The sequence below is a fragment of the Lissotriton vulgaris genome, chromosome 1_1 (genome assembly GCF_964263255.1).
Source record: "Lissotriton vulgaris chromosome 1_1, aLisVul1.2, whole genome shotgun sequence".
Classification (NCBI taxonomy): Eukaryota; Metazoa; Chordata; class Amphibia; order Caudata; family Salamandridae; genus Lissotriton; species Lissotriton vulgaris.
The window spans coordinates 235340543-235360860 of record NC_141685.1 but is presented as its reverse complement, the minus strand read 5'-3'; the positions used below and the strand labels follow the sequence as shown (position 1 = coordinate 235360860).

Sequence of the window (20318 nt, the reverse complement as noted above, 5' to 3'; positions counted from 1 at the left end):
CAATAACTATCAGAAATGGTATCTCCCTTGGTTTCTCATTGGTGGGAAATTTAACTTCAAGATTAGCTAGGGTATGAGTCTAGATGAACACAGCGCAATATCACTCATATTCGAGTAGTAAACAGGCCAACCTGAACTGTAAAACATCCCATAAGTGGAGGTAAGGCATAAGTTAGGAGTGAACTGAACACTGTTATGGGCACTCGGACTTCAAATAAAGTGTGGAACTCAGTAAGGTTACTTTTTTCATGTTATGCAGATTAAACACACAGGGGAATTAGCTCAAATAGTAAAGAGCTCGCTTAGCATGCAAGAGGTAGCGGGCTTGATGCCCGCATTCTCCATTATAAAATTTGCATACATTTTATTTTTAACTTGTCATTGCCAAGGTCATTGCAGAGTAAGAACAGAAAAATCACAGATGGCTTTCAAATATGGTCTCATTATAACAACTAAAGTGGTTTAATCAAAAGGGTTCAGGTATTCTTTAGCATATGAGAGGAATTTGAATTCTTATGCAATCTCAAAATGAAGTTTTCACAACTTCCATTTTCATTTTCTCTTATTTTTTTTGACACTCTGTCCTCTGAAGGATGTATAAATCAGGCTTTCCTTGCAAAACAAGAGTAGAGGAATATCCAGGATTTGATTTTCTTCACAAAAAGGGATTGGTCTGCATACTGTCTTAAGGAGGGAGCCCGGCTAGCTCAGTCGGTAGAGCATAAGACTCTTAATCTCAGGGTCGTGGGTTCGAGCCCCACGTTGTGCGAAAACGAGTAATTTTTGCATGAATATTGCATTGACTCTCATAATATGGAGATTAATCTTGCATTACACCTGCAATAACTCCCAAAAATTGTCCAGGAATGGATTTCCTTCATAAAAAATGATTAGTCTGCATACCATCTTGAAGTGGGAGCCTGGCTAGCTCAGTCGGTAGAGCATGAGACTCTTAATCTCAGGGTCGTGGGTTCGAGCCCCACGTCGGGCGAAAATGAGTAATTTTTGCTGGACTCTCATAATCTGGTGATTATTCTTGCATTAGACATGCAATAACTATCAAAAATGGTATCTCCCTTGGTTTCTCATTGGTGGGAAATTTAACTTCAAGATTAGGTAGGGTATGAGTCTAGATGAACACACCACAATATCACTCATATTCGAGTAGTAAACAGGCCAACCTGAACTGTAAAACATCCCATAAGTGGAGGTAAGGCATAAGTTAGGAGTGAACTGAACACTGTTATGGGCAATTGGACTGCAAATAAAGTGTGGAAGGCAGTGAGGTTACTTTTTTCATGTTATGCAGATTAAACACACAGGGGAATTAGCTCAAATGGTAGAGCGCTCGCTTAGCATGCGAGAGGTAGCGGGATCGATGCCCGCATTCTCCATTATAAAATTTGCATACATTTTATTTTTAACTTGTCATTGCCCATGGTCATTGCAGAGTAAGAACAGAAAAATCACAGATGGCTTTCAAATATGGTCTCATTATAACAACTAAAGTGGTTTAATAAAAAGGGTTCAGGTATTCTTTAGCATGTGAGAGGAATTTGAATTCTTATGCAATCTCAAAATGAAGTTCTCACAACTTCCATTTTCATTTTCTCTTACTTTTTTTGACACTCTGTCCTCTGAAGGATGTATAAATCTGGCTTTCCTTGCAAAACAAGAGTAGAGGAATATCCAGGATTTGATTTTTTTCACAAAAAGGGATTGGTCTGCATACTGTCTTAAGGAGGGAGCCCGGCTAGCTCAGTCGGTAGAGCATGAGACTCTTAATCTCAGGGTCGTGGGTTCGAGCCCCACGTTGGGCGAAAACGAGTAATTTTTGCCTGAATATTGCATTGACTCTCATAATATGGAGATTAATCTTGCATTAGACCTGCAATAACTCCCAAAAATTGTCCAGGACTGGATTTCCTTCATAAAAAATGATTAGTCTGCATACCATCTTGAAGTGGGAGCCCGGCTAGCTCAGTCGGTAGAGCATGAGACTTTTAATCTCAGGGTCGTGGGTTCGAGCTCCACGTTGGGCGAAAATGAGTAATTTTTGCTGGACTCTCATAATCTGGTGATTATTCTTGCATTAGACATGCAATAACTATCAAAAATGGTATCTCCCTTGGTTTCTCATTGGTGGGAAATTTAACTTCAAGATTAGGTAGGGTATGAGTCTAGATGAACACACCACAATATCACTCATATTCGAGTAGTAAACAGGCCAACCTGAACTGTAAAACATCCCATAAGTGGAGGTAAGGCATAAGTTAGGAGTGAACTGAACACTGTTATGGGCACTCGGACTTCAAATAAAGTGTGGAACTCAGTAAGGTTACTTTTTTCATGTTATGCAGATTAAACACACAGGGGAATTAGCTCAAATAGTAAAGAGCTCGCTTAGCATGCAAGAGGTAGCGGGCTTGATGCCCGCATTCTCCATTATAAAATTTGCATACATTTTATTTTTAACTTGTCATTGCCAAGGTCATTGCAGAGTAAGAACAGAAAAATCACAGATGGCTTTCAAATATGGTCTCATTATAACAACTAAAGTGGTTTAATCAAAAGGGTTCAGGTATTCTTTAGCATGTGAGAGGAATTTGAATTCTTATGCAATCTCAAAATGAAGTTCTCACAACTTCCATTTTCATTTTCTCTTATTTTTTTGGACACTCTGTCCTCTGAAGGATGTATAAATCTGGCTTTCCTTGCAAAACAAGAGTAGAGGAATATCCAGGATTTGATTTTTTTCACAAAAAGGGATTGGTCTGCATACTGTCTTAAGGAGGGAGCCAGGCTAGCTCAGTCGGTAGAGCATGAGACTCTTAATCTCAGGGTCGTGGGTTCGAGCCCCACGTTGGGCGAAAATGAGTAATTTTTGCTGGATTATTGCATTGACTCTCATAATCTGGTGAATATTCTTGCATTAGACATGCAATAACTATCAGAAATGGTATCTCCCTTGGTTTCTCATTGGTGGGAAATTTAACTTCAAGATTAGCTAGGGTATGAGTCTAGATGAACACAGCGCAATATCACTCATATTCGAGTAGTAAACAGGCCAACCTGAACTGTAAAACATCCCATAAGTGGAGGTAAGGCATAAGTTAGGAGTGAACTGAACACTGTTATGGGCAATTGGACTTCAAATAAAGTGTGGAACGCTTTAAGGTTACTTTTTTCATGTTATGCAGATTAAACACACAGGGGAATTAGCTCAAATAGTAAAGCGCTCGCTTATCATGCGCGAGGTAGCGGGCTCGATGCCTGCATTCCCCATTATAAAATTTGCATACATTTTATTTTTAACTTGTCATTGCCTAGGTCATTGCAGAGTAAGAACAGAAAAATCACAGATGGCTTTCAAATATGGTCTCATTATAACAACTAAAGTGGTTTAATCAAAAGGGTTCAGGTATTCTTTAGCATATGAGAGGAATTTGAATTCTTATGCAATCTCAAAATGAAGTTTTCACAACTTCCATTTTCATTTTCTCTTATTTTTTTTGACACTCTGTCCTCTGAAGGATGTATAAATCAGGCTTTCCTTGCAAAACAAGAGTAGAGGAATATCCAGGATTTGATTTTCTTCACAAAAAGGGATTGGTCTGCATACTGTCTTAAGGAGGGAGCCCGGCTAGCTCAGTCGGTAGAGCATGAGACTCTTAATCTCAGGGTCGTGGGTTCGAGCCCCACGTTGTGCGAAAACGAGTAATTTTTGCATGAATATTGCATTGACTCTCATAATATGGAGATTAATCTTGCATTAGACCTGCAATAACTCCCAAAAATTGTCCAGGAATGGATTTCCTTCATAAAAAATGATTAGTCTGCATACCATCTTGAAGTGGGAGCCTGGCTAGCTCAGTCGGTAGAGCATGAGACTCTTAATCTCAGGGTCGTGGGTTCGAGCCCCACGTCGGGCGAAAATGAGTAATTTTTGCTGGACTCTCATAATCTGGTGATTATTCTTGCATTAGACATGCAATAACTATCAAAAATGGTATCTCCCTTGGTTTCTCATTGGTGGGAAATTTAACTTCAAGATTAGGTAGGGTATGAGTCTAGATGAACACACCACAATATCACTCATATTCGAGTAGTAAACAGGCCAACCTGAACTGTAAAACATCCCATAAGTGGAGGTAAGGCATAAGTTAGGAGTGAACTGAACACTGTTATGGGCAATTGGACTGCAAATAAAGTGTGGAAGGCAGTGAGGTTACTTTTTTCATGTTATGCAGATTAAACACACAGGGGAATTAGCTCAAATGGTAGAGCGCTCGCTTAGCATGCGCGAGGTAGCGGGATTGATGCCCGCATTCTCCATTATAAAATTTGCATACATTTTATTTTTAACTTGTCATTGCCCATGGTCATTGCAGAGTAAGAACAGAAAAATCACAGATGGCTTTCAAATATGGTCTCATTATAACAACTAAAGTGGTTTAATAAAAAGGGTTCAGGTATTCTTTAGCATGTGAGAGGAATTTGAATTCTTATGCAATCTCAAAATGAAGTTCTCACAACTTCCGTTTTCATTTTCTCTTATTTTTTTTGACACTCTGTCCTCTGAAGGATGTATAAATCTGGCTTTCCTTGCAAAACAAGAGTAGAGGAATATCCAGGATTTGATTTTTTACACAAAAAGGGATTGGTCTGCATACTGTCTTAAGGAGGGAGCTCGCCTAGCTCAGTCGGTAGAGCATGAGCCTCTTAATCTCAGGGTCGTGGGTTCGAGCCCCACGTTGGGCGAAAACTAGTAATTTTTGCCTGAATATTGCATTGACTCTCATAATATGGAGATTAATCTTGCATTAGACCTGCAATAACTCCCAAAAATTGTCCAGGACTGGATTTCCTTCATAAAAAATGATTAGTCTGCATACCATCTTGAAGTGGCAGCCCGGCTAGCTCAGTCGGTAGAGCATGAGACTTTTAATCTCAGGGTCGTGGGTTCGAGCTCCACGTTGGGCGAAAATGAGTAATTTTTGCTGGACTCTCATAATCTGGTGATTATTCTTGCATTAGACATGCAATAACTATCAAAAATGGTATCTCCCTTGGTTTCTCATTGGTGGGAAATTTAACTTCAAGATTAGGTAGGGTATGAGTCTAGATGAACACACCACAATATCACTCATATTCGAGTAGTAAACAGGCCAACCTGAACTGTAAAACATCCCATAAGTGGAGGTAAGGCATAAGTTAGGAGTGAACTGAACACTGTTATGGGCAATTGGACTTCAAATAAAGTGTGGAAGGCAGTGAGGTTACTTCTTTCATGTTATGCAGATTAAAGACACAGGGGAATTAGCTCAAATGGTAGAGCGCTCGCTTAGCATGCGAGAGGTAGTGGGATCGATGCCCGCATTCTCCATTATAAAATTTGCATACATTTTATTTTTAACTTGTCATTGCCCATGGTCATTGCAGAGTAAGAACAGAAAAATCACAGATGGCTTTCAAATATGGTCTCATTATAACAACTAAAGTGGTTTAATCAAAAGGGTTCAGGTATTCTTTAGCATGTGAGAGGAATTTGAATTCTTATGCAATCTCAAAATGAAGTTCTCACAACTTCCATTTTCATTTTCTCTTATTTTTTTTGACACTCTGTCCTCTGAAGGATGTATAAATCTGGCTTTCCTTGCAAAACAAGAGTAGAGGAATATCCAGGATTTGATTTTTTTCACAAAAAGGGATTGGTCTGCATACTGTCTTAAGGAGGGAGCCCGGCTAGCTCAGTCGGTAGAGCATGAGACTCTTATCCTCAGGGTCGTGGGTTCGAGCCCCACGTTGGGCGAAAACGAGTAATTTTTTCCTAAATATTGCATTGACTCTCATAATATGGAGATTAATCTTGCATTAGACCTGCAATAACTCCCAAAAATTGTCCAGGAATGGATTTCCTTCATAAAAAATGATTAGTCTGCATACCATCTTGAAGTGGGAGCCTGGCTAGCTCAGTCGGTAGAGCATGAGACTCTTAATCTCAGGGTCGTGGGTTCGAGCCCCACGTCGGGCGAAAATGAGTAATTTTTGCTGGACTCTCATAATCTGGTGATTATTCTTGCATTAGACATGCAATAACTATCAAAAATGGTATCTCCCTTGGTTTCTCATTGGTGGGAAATTTAACTTCAAGATTAGGTAGGGTATGAGTCTAGATGAACACACCACAATATCACTCATATTCGAGTAGTAAACAGGCCAACCTGAACTGTAAAACATCCCATAAGTGGAGGTAAGGCATAAGTTAGGAGTGAACTGAACACTGTTATGGGCAATTGGACTGCAAATAAAGTGTGGAAGGCAGTGAGGTTACTTTTTTCATGTTATGCAGATTAAACACACAGGGGAATTAGCTCAAATGGTAGAGCGCTCGCTTAGCATGCGCGAGGTAGCGGGATTGATGCCCGCATTCTCCATTATAAAATTTGCATACATTTTATTTTTAACTTGTCATTGCCCATGGTCATTGCAGAGTAAGAACAGAAAAATCACAGATGGCTTTCAAATATGGTCTCATTATAACAACTAAAGTGGTTTAATAAAAAGGGTTCAGGTATTCTTTAGCATGTGAGAGGAATTTGAATTCTTATGCAATCTCAAAATGAAGTTCTCACAACTTCCGTTTTCATTTTCTCTTATTTTTTTTGACACTCTGTCCTCTGAAGGATGTATAAATCTGGCTTTCCTTGCAAAACAAGAGTAGAGGAATATCCAGGATTTGATTTTTTACACAAAAAGGGATTGGTCTGCATACTGTCTTAAGGAGGGAGCTCGCCTAGCTCAGTCGGTAGAGCATGAGCCTCTTAATCTCAGGGTCGTGGGTTCGAGCCCCACGTTGGGCGAAAACTAGTAATTTTTGCCTGAATATTGCATTGACTCTCATAATATGGAGATTAATCTTGCATTAGACCTGCAATAACTCCCAAAAATTGTCCAGGACTGGATTTCCTTCATAAAAAATGATTAGTCTGCATACCATCTTGAAGTGGCAGCCCGGCTAGCTCAGTCGGTAGAGCATGAGACTTTTAATCTCAGGGTCGTGGGTTCGAGCTCCACGTTGGGCGAAAATGAGTAATTTTTGCTGGACTCTCATAATCTGGTGATTATTCTTGCATTAGACATGCAATAACTATCAAAAATGGTATCTCCCTTGGTTTCTCATTGGTGGGAAATTTAACTTCAAGATTAGGTAGGGTATGAGTCTAGATGAACACACCACAATATCACTCATATTCGAGTAGTAAACAGGCCAACCTGAACTGTAAAACATCCCATAAGTGGAGGTAAGGCATAAGTTAGGAGTGAACTGAACACTGTTATGGGCAATTGGACTTCAAATAAAGTGTGGAAGGCAGTAAGGTTACTTTTTTCATGTTATGCAGATTAAAGACACAGGGGAATTAGCTCAAATGGTAGAGCGCTCGCTTAGCATGCGAAAGGTAGTGGGATCGATGCCCGCATTCTCCATTATAAAATTTGCATACATTTTATTTTTAACTTGTCATTGCCCATGGTCATTGCAGAGTAAGAACAGAAAAATCACAGATGGCTTTCAAATATGGTCTCATTATAACAACTAAAGTGGTTTAATCAAAAGGGTTCAGGTATTCTTTAGCATGTGAGAGGAATTTGAATTCTTATGCAATCTCAAAATGAAGTTCTCACAACTTCCATTTTCATTTTCTCTTATTTTTTTTGACACTCTGTCCTCTGAAGGATGTATAAATCTGGCTTTCCTTGCAAAACAAGAGTAGAGGAATATCCAGGATTTGATTTTTTTCACAAAAAGGGATTGGTCTGCATACTGTCTTAAGGAGGGAGCCCGGCTAGCTCAGTCGGTAGAGCATGAGACTCTTATCCTCAGGGTCGTGGGTTCGAGCCCCACGTTGGGCGAAAACGAGTAATTTTTTCCTAAATATTGCATTGACTCTCATAATATGGAGATTAATCTTGCATTAGACCTGCAATAACTCCCAAAAATTGTCCAGGAATGGATTTCCTTCATAAAAAATGATTAGTCTGCATACCATCTTGAAGTGGGAGCCCGGCTAGCTCAGTCGGTAGAGCATGAGACTCTTAATCTCAGGGTCGTGGGTTCGAGCCCCACGTTGGGCGAAAATGAGTAATTTTTGCTGGATTATTGCATTGACTCTCATAATCTGGTGAATATTCTTGCATTAGACATGCAATAACTATCAGAAATGGTATCTCCCTTGGTTTCTCATTGGTGGGAAATTTAACTTCAAGATTAGCTAGGGTATGAGTCTAGATGAACACAGCGCAATATCACTCATATTCGAGTAGTAAACAGGCCAACCTGAACTGTAAAACATCCCATAAGTGGAGGTAAGGCATAAGTTAGGAGTGAACTGAACACTGTTATGGGCACTCGGACTTCAAATAAAGTGTGGAACTCAGTAAGGTTACTTTTTTCATGTTATGCAGATTAAACACACAGGGGAATTAGCTCAAATAGTAAAGAGCTCGCTTAGCATGCAAGAGGTAGCGGGCTTGATGCCCGCATTCTCCATTATAAAATTTGCATACATTTTATTTTTAACTTGTCATTGCCAAGGTCATTGCAGAGTAAGAACAGAAAAATCACAGATGGCTTTCAAATATGGTCTCATTATAACAACTAAAGTGGTTTAATCAAAAGAGTTCAGGTATTCTTTAGCATGTGAGAGGAATTTGAATTCTTATGCAATCTCAAAATGAAGTTCTCACAACTTCCATTTTCATTTTCTCTTATTTTTTTGGACACTCTGTCCTCTGAAGGATGTATAAATCTGGCTTTCCTTGCAAAACAAGAGTAGAGGAATATCCAGGATTTGATTTTTTTCACAAAAAGGGATTGGTCTGCATACTGTCTTAAGGAGGGAGCCGGGCTAGCTCAGTCGGTAGAGCATGAGACTCTTAATCTCAGGGTCGTGGGTTCGAGCCCCACGTTGGGCGAAAATGAGTAATTTTTGCTGGATTATTGCATTGACTCTCATAATCTGGTGAATATTCTTGCATTAGACATGCAATAACTATCAGAAATGGTATCTCCCTTGGTTTCTCATTGGTGGGAAATTTAACTTCAAGATTAGCTAGGGTATGAGTCTAGATGAACACAGCGCAATATCACTCATATTCGAGTAGTAAACAGGCCAACCTGAACTGTAAAACATCCCATAAGTGGAGGTAAGGCATAAGTTAGGAGTGAACTGAACACTGTTATGGGCAATTGGACTTCAAATAAAGTGTGGAACGCAGTAAGGTTACTTTTTTCATGTTATGCAGATTAAACACACAGGGGAATTAGCTCAAATAGTAAAGCGCTCGCTTATCATGCGCGAGGTAGCGGGCTCGATGCCCGCATTCTCCATTATAAAATTTGCATACATTTTATTTTTAACTTGTCATTGCCAAGGTCATTGCAGAGTAAGAACAGAAAAATCACAGATGGCTTTCAAATATGGTCTCATTATAACAACTAAAGTGGTTTAATCAAAAGGGTTCAGGTATTCTTTAGCATATGAGAGGAATTTGAATTCTTATGCAATCTCAAAATGAAGTTTTCACAACTTCCATTTTCATTTTCTCTTATTTTTTTGACACTCTGTCCTCTGAAGGATGTATAAATCAGGCTTTCCTTGCAAAACAAGAGTAGAGGAATATCCAGGATTTGATTTTCTTCACAAAAAGGGATTGGTCTGCATACTGTCTTAAGGAGGGATCCCGGCTAGCTCAGTCGGTAGAGCATGAGACTCTTAATCTCAGGGTCGTGGGTTCGAGCCCCACGTTGTGCGAAAACGAGTAATTTTTGCATGAATATTGCATTGACTCTCATAATATGGAGATTAATCTTGCATTAGACCTGCAATAACTCCCAAAAATTGTCCAGGAATGGATTTCCTTCATAAAAAATGATTAGTCTGCATACCATCTTGAAGTGGGAGCCTGGCTAGCTCAGTCGGTAGAGCATGAGACTCTTAATCTCAGGGTCGTGGGTTCGAGCCCCACGTCGGGCGAAAATGAGTAATTTTTGCTGGACTCTCATAATCTGGTGATTATTCTTGCATTAGACATGCAATAACTATCAAAAATGGTATCTCCCTTGGTTTCTCATTGGTGGGAAATTTAACTTCAAGATTAGGTAGGGTATGAGTCTAGATGAACACACCACAATATCACTCATATTCGAGTAGTAAACAGGCCAACCTGAACTGTAAAACATCCCATAAGTGGAGGTAAGGCATAAGTTAGGAGTGAACTGAACACTGTTATGGGCAATTGGACTGCAAATAAAGTGTGGAAGGCAGTGAGGTTACTTTTTTCATGTTATGCAGATTAAACACACAGGGGAATTAGCTCAAATGGTAGAGCGCTCGCTTAGCATGCGAGAGGTAGCGGGATCGATGCCCGCATTCTCCATTATAAAATTTGCATACATTTTATTTTTAACTTGTCATTGCCCATGGTCATTGCAGAGTAAGAACAAAAAAATCACAGATGGCTTTCAAATATGGTCTCATTATAACAACTAAAGTGGTTTAATAAAAAGGGTTCAGGTATTCTTTAGCATGTGAGAGGAATTTGAATTCTTATGCAATCTCAAAATGAAGTTCTCACAACTTCCGTTTTCATTTTCTCTTATTTTTTTTGACACTCTGTCCTCTGAAGGATGTATAAATCTGGCTTTCCTTGCAAAACAAGAGTAGAGGAATATCCAGGATTTGATTTTTTTCACAAAAAGTGATTGGTCTGCATACTGTCTTAAGGGGGGAGCCCGGCTAGCTCAGTCGGTAGAGCATGAGACTCTTAATCTCAGGGTCGTGGGTCCGAGCCCCACGTTGGGCATAAACTAGTAATTTTTGCCTGAATATTGCATTGACTCTCATAATATGGAGATTAATCTTGCATTAGACCTGCAATAACTCCCAAAAATTGTCCAGGACTGGATTTCCTTCATAAAAAATTATTAGTCTGCATACCATCTTGAAGTGGCAGCCCGGCTAGCTCAGTCGGTAGAGCATGAGACTTTTAATCTCAGGGTCGTGGGTTCGAGCTCCACGTTGGGCGAAAATGAGTAATTTTTGCTGGACTCTCATAATCTGGTGATTATTCTTGCATTAGACATGCAATAACTATCAGAAATGGTATCTCCCTTGGTTTCTCATTGGTGGGAAATTTAACTTCAAGATTAGCTAGGGTATGAGTCTAGATGAACACAGCGCAATATCACTCATATTCGAGTAGTAAACAGGCCAACCTGAACTGTAAAACATCCCATAAGTGGAGGTAAGGCATACGTTAGGAGTGAACTGAACACTGTAATGGGCAATTGGACTTCAAATAAAGTGTGGAACGCAGTAAGGTTACTTTTTTTATGTTATGCAGATTAAACACACAGGGGAATTAGCTCAAATAGTAAAGCGCTCGCTTAGCATGCGAGAGGTAGCGGGCTTGATGCCCGCATTCTCCATTATAAAATGTTCATACATTTTATTTTTAACTTGTCATTGCCAAGGTCATTGCAGAGTAAGAACAGAAAAATCACAAATGGCTTTCAAATATGGTCTCATTATTACAACTAAAGTTGTTTAATCAAAAGGGTTCAGGTATTCTTTAGCATGTGAGAGGAATTTGAATTCTTATGCAATCTCAAAATGAAGTTTTCACAACTTCCATTTTCATTTTCTCTTATTTTTTTTGACACTCTGTCCTCTGAAGGATGTATAAATCAGGCTTTCCTTGCAAAACAAGAGTAGAGGAATATCCAGGATTTGATTTTCTTCACAAAAAGGGATTGGTCTGCATACTGTCCTAAGGAGGGAGCCCGGCTAGCTCAGTCGGTAGAGCATGAGACTCTTAATCTCAGGGTCGTGGGTTCGAGCTCCACGTTGGGCGAAAACGAGTAATTTTTGCCTGAATATTGCATTGACTCTCATAATATGGAGATTAATCTTGCATTAGACCTGCAATAACTCCCAAAAATTGTCCAGGAATGGATTTCCTTCATAAAAAATGATTAGTCTGCATACCATCTTGAAGTGGGAGCCCGGCTAGCTCAGTCGGTAGAGCATGAGACTCTTAATCTCAGGGTCGTGGGTTCAAGCCCCACGTTGGGAGAAAATGAGTAATTTTTGCTGGACTCTCATAATCTGGTGATTATTCTTGCATTAGACATGCAATAACTATCAAAAATGGTATCTCCCTTGGTTTCTCATTAGTGGGAAATTTAACTTCAAGATTAGGTAGGGTATGAGTCTAGATGAACACACCACAATATCACTCATATTCGAGTAGTAAACATGCCAACCTGAACTGTAAAACATCCCATAAGTGGAGGTAAGGCATAAGTTAGGAGTGAACTGAACACTGTTATGGGCAATTGGACTTCAAATAAAGTGTGGAAGGCAGTGAGGTTACTTTTTTCATGTTATGCAGATTAAACACACAGGGGAATTAGCTCAAATGGTAGAGCGCTCGCTTAGCATGCAAGAGGTAGCGGGATCGATGCCCGCATTCTCCATTATAAAATTTGCATACATTTTATTTTTAACTTGTCATTGCCAAGGTCATTGCAGAGTAAGAACAGAAAAATCACAGATGGCTTTCAAATATGGTCTCATTATAACAACTAAAGTGGTTTAATCAGAAGGGTTCAGATATTCTTTAGCATGTGAGAGGAATTTGAATTCTTATGCAATCTCAAAATGAAGTTCTCACAACTTCCGTTTTCATTTTCTCTTATTTTTTTTGACACTCTGTCCTCTGAAGGATGTATAAATCTGGCTTTCCTTGCAAAACAAGAGTAGAGGAATATCCAGGATTTGATTTTTTTCACAAAAAGGGATTGGTCTGCATACTGTCTTAAGGAGGGAGCCCGGCTAGCTCAGTCGGTAGAGCATGAGACTCTTAATCTCAGGGTCGTGGGTTCGAGCCCCACGTTGGGCGAAAACGAGTAATTTTTGCCTGAATATTGCATTGACTCTCATAATATGGAGATTAATCTTGCATTAGACCTGCAATAACTCCCCAAAATTGTCCAGGAATGGATTTCCTTCATAATAAATGATTAGTCTGCATACCATCTTGAAGTGGGAGCCTGGCTAGCTCAGTCGGTAGAGCATGAGACTCGTAATCTCAGGGTCGTGGGTTCAAGCCCCACGTCGGGCGAAAATGAGTAATTTTTGCTGGACTCTCATAATCTGGTGATTATTCTTACATTAGATATGCAATAACTATCAAAAATGGTATCTCCCTTGGTTTCTCATTGGTGGGAAATTTAACTTCAAGATTAGGTAGGGTATGAGTCTAGATGAACACACCACAATACCACTCATATTCGAGTAGTAAACAGGCCAACCTGAACTGTAAAACATCCCATAAGTGGAGGTAAGGCATAAGTTAGGAGTGAACTGAACACTGTTATGGGCAATTGGACTGCAAATAAAGTGTGGAAGGCAGTGAGGTTACTTTTTTCATGTTATGCAGATTAAACACACAGGGGAATTAGCTCAAATGGTAGAGCGCTCGCTTAGCATGCGAGAGGTAGCGGGATTGATGCCCGCATTCTCCATTATAAAATTTGCATACATTTTATTTTTAACTTGTCATTGCCCATGGTCATTGCAGAGTAAGAGCAGAAAAATCACAGATGGCTTTCAAATATGGTCTCATTATAACAACTAAAGTGGTTTAATCAAAAGGGTTCAGGTATTCTTTAGCATGTGAGAGGAATTTGAATTCTTATGCAATCTCAAAATGAAGTTCTCACAACTTCCGTTTTCATTTTCTCTTATTTTTGTTGACACTCTGTCCTCTGAAGGATGTATAAATCTGGCTTTCCTTGCAAAACAAGAGTAGAGGAATATCCAGGATTTGATTTTTTTCACAAAAAGGGATTGGTCTGCATACTGTCTTAAGGAGGGAGCCCGGCTAGCTCAGTCGGTAGAGCATGAGACTCTTAATCTCAGGGTCGTGGGTTCGAGCCCCACGTTGGGCGAAAACGAGTAATTTTTGCCTGAATATTGCATTGACTCTCATAATATGGAGATTAATCTTGCATTAGACCTGCAATAACTCTCAAAAATTGTCCAGGACTGGATTTCCTTCATAAAAAATGATTAGTCTGCATACCATCTTGAAGTGGGAGCCCGGCTAGCTCAGTCGGTAGAGCATGAGACTTTTAATCTCAGGGTCGTGGGTTCGAGCTCCACGTTGGGCGAAAATGAGTCATTTTTGCTGGACTCTCATAATCTGGTGATTATTCTTGCATTAGACATGCAATAACTATCAAAAATGGTATCTCCCTTGGTTTCTCATTGGTAGGAAATTTAACTTCAAGATTAGGTAGGGTATGAGTCTAGATGAACACACCACAATATCACTCATATTCGAGTAGTAAACAGGCCAACCTGAACTGTAAAACATCCCATAAGTGGAGGTAAGGCATAAGTTAGGAGTGAACTGAACACTGTTATGGGCAATTGGACTTCAAATAAAGTGTGGAAGGCAGTGAGGTTACTTTTTTCATGTTATGCAGATTAAACACACAGGGGAATTAGCTCAAATGGTAGAGCGCTCGCTTAGCATGCGAGAGGTAGCGGGATCGATGCCCGCATTCTCCATTATAAAATTTGCATACATTTTATTTTTAACTTGTCATTGCCCATGGTCATTGCAGAGTAAGAACAGAAAAATCACAGATGGCTTTCAAATATGGTCTCATTATAACAACTAAAGTGGTTTAATCAAAAGGGTTCAGGTATTCTTTAGCATGTGAGAGGAATTTGAATTCTTATGCAATCTCAAAATGAAGTTCTCACAACTTCCGTTTTCATTTTCTCTTATTTTTTTGACACTCTGTCCTCTGAAGGATGTATAAATCTGGCTTTCCTTGCAAAACAAGAGTAGAGGAATATCCAGGATTTGATTTTTTTCACAAAAAGGGATTGGTCTGCATACTGTCTTAAGGAGGGAGCCCGGCTAGCTCAGTCGGTAGAGCATGAGACTCTTAATCTCAGGGTCGTGGGTTCGAGCCCCACATTGGGCGAAAACGAGTAATTTTTGCCTGAATATTGCATTGACTCTCATAATATGGAGATTAATCTTGCATTAGACCTGCAATAACTCCCAAAAATTGTCCAGGACTGGATTTCCTTCATAAAAAATGATTAGTCTGCATACCATCTTGAAGTGGGAGCCCGGCTAGCTCAGTCGGTAGAGCATGAGACTTTTAATCTCAGGGTCGTGGGTTCGAGCTCCACGTTGGGCGAAAATGAGTAATTTTTGCTGGACTCTCATAATCTGGTGATTATTCTTGCATTAGACATGCAATAACTATCAAAAATGGTATCTCCCTTGGTTTCTCATTGGTGGGAAATTTAACTTCAAGATTAGGTAGGGTATGAGTCTAGATGAACACACCACAATATCACTCATATTCGAGTAGTAAACAGGCCAACCTGAACTGTAAAACATCCCATAAGTGGAGGTAAGGCATAAGTTAGGAGTGAACTGAACACTGTTATGGGCAATTGGACTTCAAATAAAGTGTGGAAGGCAGTGAGGTTACTTTTTTCATGTTATGAAGATTAAACACACAGGGGAATTAGCTCAAATGGTAGAGCGCTCGCTTAGCATGCGAGAGGTAGCGGGATCGATGCCCGCATTCTCCATTATAAAATTTGCATACATTTTATTTTTAACTTGTCATTGCTCATGGTCATTGCAAGTAAGAACAGAAAAATCACAGATGGCTTTCAAATATGGTCTCATTATAACAACTAAAGTGGTTTAATCAAAATGGTTCAGGTATTCTTTAGCATGTGAGAGGAATTTGAATTCTTATGCAATCTCAAAAGGAAGTTCTCACAACTTCCATTTTCATTTTCTCTTATTTTTTTTGACACTCTGTCCTCTGAAGGATGTATAAATCTGGCTTTCCTTGCAAAACAAGAGTAGAGGAATATCCAGGATTTGATTTTTTTCACAAAAAGGGATTGGTCTGCATACTGTCTTAAGGAGGGAGCCCGGCTAGCTCAGTCGGTAGAGCATGAGACTCTTAATCTCAGGGTCGTGGGTTCAAGCCCCATGTTGGGCGAAAACGAGTAATTTTTTCCTGAATATTGCATTGACTCTCATAATATGGAGATTAATCTTGCATTAGACCTGCAGTAACTCCCAAAAATTGTCCAGGAATGGATTTCCTTCATAAAAAATGATTAGTCTGCATACCATCTTGAAGTGGGAGCCCGGCTAGCTCAGTCGGTAGAGCATGAGACTCTTAATCTCAGGGTCGTGGGTTCGAGCCCCACGTTGGGCGAAAATGAGTAATTTTTGCTGGATTATTGCATTGACTCTCATAATCTGGTGAATATTCTTGCATTAGACATGCAATAACTATCAGAAATGGTATCTCCCTTGGTTTCTCATTGGTGGGAAATTTAACTTCAAGATTAGCTAGGGTATGAGTCTAGATGAACACAGCGCAATATCACTCATATTCGAGTAGTAAACAGGCCAACCTGAACTGTAAAACATCCCATAAGTGGAGGTAAGGCATAAGTTAGGAGTGAACTGAACACTGTTATGGGCAATTGGACTTCAAATAAAGTGTGGAACGCAGTAAGGTTACTTTTTTCATGTTATGCAGATTAAACACACAGGGGAATTAGCTCAAATAGTAAAGCGCTCGCTTAGCATGCGAGAGGTAGCGGGCTTGATGCCCGCATTCTCCATTATAAAATTTGCATACATTTTATTTTTAACTTGTCATTGCCAAGGTCATTGCAGAGTAAGAACAGAAAAATCACAAATGGCTTTCAAATATGGTCTCATTATTACAACTAAAGTTGTTTAATCAAAAGGGTTCAGGTATTCTTTAGCATGTGAGAGGAATTTGAATTCTTATGCAATCTCAAAATGAAGTTTTCACAACTTCCATTTTCATTTTCTCTTATTTTTTTTGACACTCTGTCCTCTGAAGGATGTATAAATCTGGCTTTCCTTGCAAAACAAGAGTAGAGGAATATCCAGGATTTGATTTTTTTCACAAAAAGGGATTGGTCTGCATACTGTCTTAAGGAGGGAGCCCGGCTAGCTCAGTCGGTAGAGCATGAGACTCTTAATCTCAGGGTCGTGGGTTCGAGCTCCACGTTGGGCGAAAACGAGTAATTTTTGCCTGAATATTGCATTGACTCTCATAATATGGAGATTAATCTTGCATTAGACCTGCAATAACTCCCAAAAATTGTCCAGGAATGGATTTCCTTCATAAAAAATGATTAGTCTGCATACCATCTTGAAGTGGGAGCCCGGCTAGCTCAGTCGGTATAGCATGAGACTCTTAATCTCAGGGTCGTGGGTTCGAGCCCCACGTTGGGCGAAAATGAGTAATTTTTGCTGGACTCTCATAATCTGGTGATTATTCTTGCATTAGACATGCAATAACTATCAAAAATGGTATCTCCCTTGGTTTCTCATTGGTGGGAAATTTAACTTCAAGATTAGGTAGGGTATGAGTCTAGATGAACACACCACAATATCACTCATATTCGAGTAGTAAACAGGCCTACCTGATTTGTAAAACATCCCATAAGTGGAGGTAAGGCATAAGTTAGGAGTGAACTGAACACTGTTATGGGCAATTGGACTGCAAATAAAGTGTGGAAGGCAGTGAGGTTACTTTTTTCATGTTATGCAGATTAAACACTCAGGGGAATTAGCTCAAATGGTAGAGCGCTCGCTTAGCATGCGAGAGGTAGCGGGGTTGATGCCCGCATTCTCCATTATAAAATTTGCATACATTTTATTTTTAACTTGTCATTGCCCATGGTCATTGCAGAGTAAGAACAGAAAAATCACAGATGGCTTTCAAATATGCTCTCATTATAACAACTAAAGTGGTTTAATCAAAAGGGTTCAGGTATTCTTTAGCATGTGAGAGGAATTTGAATTCTTATGCAATCTCAAAATGAAGTTCTCACAACTTCCGTTTTCATTTTCTCTTATTTTTTTTGACACTCTGTCCTCTGAAGGATGTATAAATCAGGCTTTCCTTGCAAAACAAGAGTAGAGGAATATCCAGGATTTGATTTTCTTCACAAAAAGGGATTGGTCTGCATACTGTCTTAAGGAGGGAGCCCGGCTAGCTCAGTCGGTAGAGCATGAGACTCTTAATCTCAGGGTCGTGGGTTCGAGCCCCACGTTGGGCGAAAACGAGTAATTTTTGCCTGAATATTGCATTGACTCTCATAATATGGAGATTAATCTTGCATTAGACCTGCAATAACTCCCAAAAATTGTCCAGGAATGGATTTCCTTCATAAAAAATGATTAGTCTGCATACCATCTTGAAGTGGGAGCCCGGCTAGCTCAGTCGGTAGAGCATGAGACTCTTAATCTCAGGGTCGTGGGTTTGAGCCCCACGTTGGGCGAAAATGAGTAATTTTTGCTGGACTCTCATAATCTGGTGATTATTCTTGCATTAGACATGCAATAACTATCAAAAATGGTATCTCCCTTGCTTTCTCATTGGTGGGAAATTTAACTTCAAGATTATTTAGGGTATGAGTCTAGATGAACACACCACAATATCACTCATATTCGAGTAGTAAACAGGCCAACCTGAACTGTAAAACATCCCATAAGTGGAGGTAAGGCATAAGTTAGGAGTGAACTGAACACTGTTATGGGCAATTGGACTGCAAATAAAGTGTGGAACGCAGTAAGGTTACTTTTTTCATGTTATGCAGATTAAACACACAGGGGAATTAGCTCAAATAGTAAAGCGCTCGCTTAACATGCGAGAGGTAGCGGGCTTGATGCCCGCATTCTCCATTATAAAATTTGCATACATTTTATTTTTAACTTGTCATTGCCAAGGTCATTGCAGAGTAAGAACAGAAAAATCACAAATGGCTTTCAAATATGGTCTCATTATAGCAACTAAAGTGGTTTAATCAAAAGGGATCAGGTATTCTTTAGCATGTGAGAGGAATTTGAATTCTTATGCAATCTCAAAATGAAGTTCTCACAACTTCCGTTTTCATTTTCTCTTATTTTTTTTGACACTCTGTCCTCTGAAGGATGTATAAATCTGGCTTTCGTTGCAAAACAAGAGTAGAGGAATATCCAGGATTTGATTTTTTTCACAAAAAGGGATTGGTCTGCATACTGTCTTAAGGAGGGAGCCCGGCTAGCTCAGTCGGTAGAGCATGTAATCTCAGGGTCGTGGGTTCGAGCCCCACGTTGGGCGAAAACGAGTAATTTTTGCCTGAATATTGCATTGACTCTCATAATATGGAGATTAATCTTGCATTAGACCTGCAATAACTCCCAAAAATTGTCCAGGAATGGATTTCCTTCATAAAAAATGATTAGTCTGCATACCATCTTGAAGTGGGAGCCTGGCTAGCTCAGTCGGTAGAGCATGAGACTCGTAATCTCAGGGTAGTGGGTTCGAGCCCCATGTCGGGGGAAAATTAGTAATTTTTGCTGGACTCTCATAATCTGGTGATTATTCTTGCATTAGATATGCAATAACTATCAAAAATGGTATCTCCCTTGGTTTCTCATTGGTGGGAAATTTAACTTCAAGATTAGGTAGGGTATGAGTCTAGATGAACACACCACAATACCACTCATATTCGAGTAGTAAACACGCCAACCTGAACTGTAAAACATCCCATAAGTGGAGGTAAGGCATAAGTTAGGAGTGAACTGAACACTGTTATGGGCAATTGGACTGCAAATAAAGTGTGGAAGGCAGTAAGGTTACTTTTTTCATGTTATGCAGATTAAACACACAGGGGAATTAGCTCAAATGGTAGAGCGCTCGCTTAGCATGCGAGAGGTAGCGGGATCGATGCCCGCATTCTCCATTATAAAATTTGCATACATTTTATTTTTAACTTGTCATTGCCCATGGTCATTGCAGAGTAAGAACAGAAAAATCACAGATGGCTTTCAAATATGGTCTCATTATAACAACTAAAGTGGTTTAATCAAAAGGGTTCAGGTATTCTTTAGCATGTGAGAGGAATTTGAATTCTTATGCAATCTCAAAATGAAGTTCTCACAACTTCCGTTTTCATTTTCTCTTATTTTTTTTGACACTCTGTCCTCTGAAGGATGTATAAATCTGGCTTTCCTTGCAAAACAAGAGTAGAGGAATATCCAGGATTTGATTTTTTTCACAAAAAGGGATTGGTCTGCATACTGTCTTAAGGAGGGAGCCCGGCTAGCTCAGTCGGTAGAGCATGAGACTCTTAATCTCCCGGCTAGCTCAGTCGGTAGAGCAT

At 39.6% G+C, this 20318-nt stretch overlaps 7 non-coding genes across 7 annotated transcripts; all 7 read left to right on the top strand.

Annotated features, from left to right (window-relative positions):
* Positions 1–1321: 1321 nt before the first annotated feature.
* Positions 1322–1394, top strand: TRNAA-AGC (transfer RNA alanine (anticodon AGC)). Its single transcript has one exon. It is a non-coding gene; the product is annotated as a tRNA-Ala (tRNA).
* An 8973-nt stretch (positions 1395–10367) lies between these two features.
* On the top strand, positions 10368–10440 carry TRNAA-AGC (transfer RNA alanine (anticodon AGC)). Its single transcript has one exon. It is a non-coding gene; the product is annotated as a tRNA-Ala (tRNA).
* Positions 10441–13115: 2675 nt separating this feature from the next.
* Positions 13116–13188, top strand: TRNAT-CGU (transfer RNA threonine (anticodon CGU)). The gene has a single exon. It is a non-coding gene; the product is annotated as a tRNA-Thr (tRNA).
* Positions 13189–14569: 1381 nt separating this feature from the next.
* Positions 14570–14642, top strand: TRNAA-AGC (transfer RNA alanine (anticodon AGC)). The gene has a single exon. It is a non-coding gene; the product is annotated as a tRNA-Ala (tRNA).
* A 977-nt stretch (positions 14643–15619) lies between these two features.
* TRNAA-AGC (transfer RNA alanine (anticodon AGC)) lies at positions 15620–15692 on the top strand. Its single transcript has one exon. It is a non-coding gene; the product is annotated as a tRNA-Ala (tRNA).
* Positions 15693–19422: 3730 nt separating this feature from the next.
* On the top strand, positions 19423–19495 carry TRNAT-CGU (transfer RNA threonine (anticodon CGU)). Its single transcript has one exon. It is a non-coding gene; the product is annotated as a tRNA-Thr (tRNA).
* A 330-nt stretch (positions 19496–19825) lies between these two features.
* TRNAA-AGC (transfer RNA alanine (anticodon AGC)) lies at positions 19826–19898 on the top strand. Its single transcript has one exon. It is a non-coding gene; the product is annotated as a tRNA-Ala (tRNA).
* Positions 19899–20318: the final 420 nt, after the last annotated feature.